We start from the raw sequence: 6,156 nt of genomic DNA, 5'->3' as shown, positions 1-6,156 counted from the left end.
GGACACGGCATTTTAGCTTTCACTATGAGAGTTTTATTTTATTCTCGTGAAATATTTCACATGAAGGAAATAATTCTTGTGACGTTTACTACATTAGTATTGAAACTACTCACTGTTAGGAATTTATAACTCTATCGTGATAAATGCAATAATGGGAAGGGTAAGAATGATGGACGTCATTTGTTATGCAAATTCTGCAAATGACCCATCTCCATCATTAGGAAACAGTAGACCTAGCAGTTATAGCAGTGCCAAGGTATAAGTTTGGAGCCAATCTTAAAGTTTTTTTTTTTTTTTTAATTGTATAATGTGACTGAAAAGAGTATCGTTCGGCATTAGTAAACTAAATGAAATTATTTATATTACTTTGAACAAGAAATGGGCACAAAAGCATGCACTGAACGCAAAATTCTATACAACGATTAAAATTCCACACATTTAGTGGAATTTTACACATTTCGATATTGATAATACTCCTTGAACCCTAACTAGCAGATGGTTATATTCGTTCAAAATAGAGACATTATCAGTCGGTTAAAACTTATTGTTGTTTTTGTGTTATTAAGATTACAAATTATCCAACCACAAAGAGCAATTCTGTAGCTGGAGAATTACAACAATACAGTCCGATGATTTCAAGGAATTCAGAAAATAGTTGTAGTTGAAACAGACTAGTGCTGTAATTAGTTACAGAAATGAAACAATGTAATATGAGTTGTAGACTTTTTTTTTTTCGCTCTGCAAGTTTAAGAAGAGGACGCAAAGCTACATAATCTCTGGACGATTAGGATTTTTCTATATTTCTAATACTGCTGTGGGCCAGAACTAAATCTCGTGGCCTCTGGGCAGCCAAGGTCACTGTTCTAGTATACTTTAGGCTAAAAAATCTATTATAAGTATTCAGCAAAAATATTCAATGGAAATCGTTTGATTTCATATTTTATAAATTGTGCCAGTGGCGGCCGGTGAGGCATTCTGGTGATGGTGCCAAAAATGAAAATAGGTTGTATGCAAATCACCCTAGTGAAAGTGATAATCACAGCTCACGTTTACATTATGTTAAATAAAACACCAATTAAACCAACTATTTCATCAGGTGTGCAGTTAATAATGCAGCTAGTAACAGTTACAATAACATTTCCGAAACTAATAACGAAATTTACAGATACAGATACCGGTAATGCAAAACTTTAGCATTGTTAGTCAAATACAAATAACTTTTATAACTAGTAAAATTACTGGCAAAACACACAAGATAAACAATGATATAGAAAATAAATGAACACGTTTGCACTTTATTCAACAGGCCGATGAATCGAAGGCAGCACCCTGAAGAACACATGTTCATGTCCTGCACAGATCTCATGTATCGTTAATAAAAGCATCTATACTAGCAACAGTTTAGCGATATTTAGTTGCTGCGGAATAAAACAAATATTACACAACATTAACAAATAGTGTTACACAATATGAAAAAAATATTTATCTTTCTAAAAAGAACCATGACTGACTATCTCTCTATTCAATACAGTTAAATGGATAATAATTTACACATTCCAATCCAAGTTGTGTGCATTAGTTTTGAATTGGCAACATTACATTAAGATTTGGCGCGGAACTGTAACTTGTGTTTTCGTGCAAGTCTGCACCTATGTTTCCCTGCCTAACGTCTCCAACAACCCTGCCATCTAGCGAAATTTCTGCATTACTGCATTCTAGCGGGCAGAATGTTAACTACTGAGTCAAATTGAATTCGGCTCGAAGTCTGCCATAAGAAGCGCATATAAACTAGAATCAGTAGCCTTTTGTACAGTGTTATATGGACATAGACAGTGCCACACCGAACTGGCTCCAATGTTTGGAGAAACGCTGCAAGAGTGTGTCCCGATCTGTGCGCGCGCTCGTTCAGATGAAATACGAATAAAATGTATATACATAGGTTGGATAAAAAGTAATGGCAACAGTTCGATATTTCTGACATGGCTTTATTCACAGGGGTACAACATTTACGTACCTTCTGTATAGTAGCCGCCCTTATTTATTACCTTTTGCCAAATGTTTGGAAAGCGTCGTACACCATCAGCGCGTCCATCTTTGTTGATGTTCCGTATTGACCACCCTATAGCATGGATAAGTTCATCTCTGGTATTTTACCGGGCCCCTCACAGTGGTTCTTTCACTTTGGTGAAGCGATCGTAATTGCATGGACTCATATCGGCTGAGTACGGTGGATGTTCCAGAATCTCCCATTGCCAGTGATGCAAGAGGTCCTTGACAGCTGCAGCGGTGTGACTCCTTGCATTATCATGAAGAATAATGGGATTCTGTACCACCAATGTCTTGCAGAATGTAGAGCACAGTTTTGTGACATACTCAGACTTCCACTGTGCAGTCCATCGGCGATCAGCATCCAACAGGGAAGCAAGGAGTTGAACTGTGTTGTCCTCCACGATGGGTCGTCCTGTACGGAGGTTGTCCTGAACAGCATCCCTGCCTTCCCGGAACGCTATAACCCATCGTGCCACTGTGTGATATGGCAACGCTGCATAGGCATATGCTTCATGCACTCCCTGAAAACATTCTTGTGCACTACGACCTCGTGTCACTTCAATTTTGATCCAGGAACGTTGCTCTAGTTTTGCAAACCTGGTCTTAGGGCACTCCCACTATCCCTAAGAAAATCAACATTCTACACACTGCAGTAGATTGACAGAGTACTGTCGCCGCTTGCTGCACTAACTCATCTACCAGTCCTTGTTCATGTCCACACAGCTGGTAGCTCTCGAACGCACCATCGTCAAGTGACAGCAGTGTTGCCATTACTTTTTATCCAACCTATGTAAATAAACTATTACAACTGATTTTTAGAATATTATTTTCTGTTTCTTTCATTGGTGGTGCCATGGCACACTGGCACTACCCCAAAAGCCGCCCCTGAATTATACTCATCTTTAAACGAGTCAACTCCCTTCATATCCGAAAGTCCATGAAACTAAGCATAATGTAGGCCTACTCAAATGTGCGTGTCCATTATTTGTAAGTTGATGAAATTGTTTGTTGTCATACAACAATGGAGTAAGTCACTGTCGTTAATCGACAGTGTTATGATATTAATGCCCGAGTGGAGACTACAATCTCAAAAACATAATGATCAGGGGTCACAGGAACACGGTAAAAATAAAACTGCGATGAAAATACGATTGTAGTGCTCCAGCAATCATTGATAACACGTATGATCCTCGGTCACAGAAACCCATTCTTCTGACCGCCCTCTTCACCCAGATTAACTCAGAGATCGAATGTCATTTCTACAAATGAAAGCATTCATAGAAGAGTAAAAATAAAAATACAACATATCCAATTGTAACCCCGAAATTTTCAGAACATGAAATAAGGATTTTAGAGCTGGTTGGCTCTTATCCTAATATCATTGAAAACAATGAGACCGAAGGATGTTACCTGAAAGAAAAACAAACTACGTGGTTGAAGTTAGGCACACCAGGTGACATATATACCATATTTGAAAATTAACATTTATTAGATTATATAATATGATAACAATAATATTTTGTAATACCGATAATATATTTTTACTGTTAACCCGAAAGAAGATGCTACATACAGTGTTATTCGGGGGTCGCAACCCGACATTTTGCCGACACTAGCACTGCATTCGATTTTTCCTGTTATAACTTTTGAGAGGAGTGAAATATCGGGATGAAATAGCAACACATGTTTTGTTAAGAACTTGGGCACAATATATAATTTCTTTGAAAAGAATGCCCATACTTCCTTTAATACATCCCAGCCCTATTATATGTTCTGTTTTGATTTTTTTTTTTTTTTTTGATAGTAAATTATAATCATCATTTTAATTTTCAGTTTACGTTTTAGTAGTTTGATAACTGGCACTAAATCATATCACAATATATACTAACAATAACATTTTTAACAGTTAATGTTCGTTTCTATATTCTTAGAAATAAACACTAGAATAACTCCAGCGGTTCTCAACCTATGGTACAAGTACCACTGGTGGTATGTGAGCCACTGCTGGGTGGTACCTAAAGTGTGAAATAAAAATATAAATTATCAAATATATGAAATTATATAATTTTTTTTTTTAATTTCAAACAATGAAGAAGGAAGTAAAATGATTTCAATGAAGTGTGTTTCATTATAAAATGATATCAATGATGTCTTAATATTTCTCTAATCGTTGGTCATTTGCACCAAACCTCGATAATGTTAATTCAATATTCAGTAGATGTATTGTATTGTATTGTGTTGTATTGTATTTATTTATTCCCTGTACAATCTAAAACATATATAGGTTAGTAGGCTACTAAATGAACTTAGAATAGCAGGAGATTGCATTATTTAACTAGGTATACTTTTTATGTCCGGGATTTGAAAATCCTACGCAATCCACAGTGACCGCAGTTACATTTAAGAAGCTGGCTTGGACAGGCAGCTTCTTTTTAAACTGCACGACTTTGCGTCTTGTGATTGTTTTATAGGTCTATATACGTACATATTTTGTGTCTGTGTTTTAGAAAACTGAACATGTATAAGTAGTCCTTAAAAAGGCCTAACTTAGACATGAGTGTAAGTGTAGGAAGTGATTATTCTCAGTCAGAAGCCAGTACTTGGACTTCTAGCCAACCAACAGAGGACATCATTGTATAATAGCAGAATGCAAGCAAAAGCCCTGTACAGCCAACGCAAGTACAATCCTAGTTATTTACCATTAATTTGGATTCACTTTTATGGAAAACGAAAATGAACCTGTTCTCCAGAGTGTGATTTGTTTAAAACCAAGTACAGAGACTTGTGAGAAACTATCACAGGTGATATTAAGGAATATTTTCCTGACGACATGACTTCATAACTTTGGATTAGTGGCCCATTTTGTATTGACGACACCTTACCAGAATCCGTAAATACATCTGAGAAAGACGAACTCATAGACCTCTTCTGATGGAGGTCGGAGACAATCATCAAGAGAATGGATTTAATAGACTTTTGGTTAGCAATTCTCTTTCGCCCCAGAAAAAGCTAAAAAAAAAATTATATTGTGTTTACAGCTACCGGTACTTACCTTTGTAAATGTATGTTTACTTAAAAAAAATAAGCAGCTACAGGAAAAGCTCAATGCTGAATCTGATTTCAGACTGAAATTAACTCAATTGAAATCTGACATAAAGAAGTTGTATTTTCCTAAACAACTGAAACTATGTTTATTTATTTTAATTAAAGATTCTGCAATCAGCAGGAATATTCTAAGTTTATGATGTAATTTTTGGTATTCAATAATTTACTATTATGCGTTTGCTGTATATTTTATGGAACAATTCATTCAATAAATTCAAAGAGTTTCTTAATGCCTAAATAAAGCAATCACCTCTGATTGAGGTTGTGGCAGTAGGTCTACATCTCACTTGACGATATATGTCAGAGGAAGAATAATTATTGTTTGTACATACATCTGAAGTCTGACTAGTGTAATATGTTACTAGTCAGCAATGTATGTAGTGGAGGGGAAAAGGAACTGACCACCCTAACCCACTGTCTCCTGGCTGATTTGCCTTATGAATGATGCCTTATTAGTGTCACTTGGTGAGGTCCAAACCAGTCTTCGGACAATTAATTAAACAACAAATCGTTTTTTTACAATAAATTTGGCTAGTGGTAAAGCTAATGTCCTAAATTAAAAATAGTAGTACCAGTACCAGTATGTCATTAAAAAAGATTGAGAACCGCTGAATTCTAACGAGTCTCTTAACCTTCATAATGTTAAAAATATATACAGCATATTTTTTTTATATTTAGGCCTATAGTCTATATTGATTTAAAATTTAATTTCTTTTTCTATTTTAATTGTATGTAACAAATCACCTTACTAGGCCCATTATTTACTTACTTAGTTTTTGTTTACTACCGGTAACAGAAATTATTTATTGAGTATAGGCCTATAGACTAATTTCTTCCCCATGGCTTTTGAGAATAAGATTTATTTATGTTCTGTACTTACTTATGTATCAATAAACTGTAGCTATGATTGATAGCTTACATCGGTTTACTTCAGTCTTTCTACATGATACTTCGTTTATTCATTTTCATCACTAACTTTTCAATTTTACAGAGAGGCCCGAA

This window comes from Periplaneta americana, chromosome 16 (genome assembly GCF_040183065.1).
Source record: "Periplaneta americana isolate PAMFEO1 chromosome 16, P.americana_PAMFEO1_priV1, whole genome shotgun sequence".
NCBI classification, from domain to species: domain Eukaryota; kingdom Metazoa; phylum Arthropoda; class Insecta; order Blattodea; family Blattidae; genus Periplaneta; species Periplaneta americana.
This window is presented reverse-complemented; position numbering follows the sequence as displayed.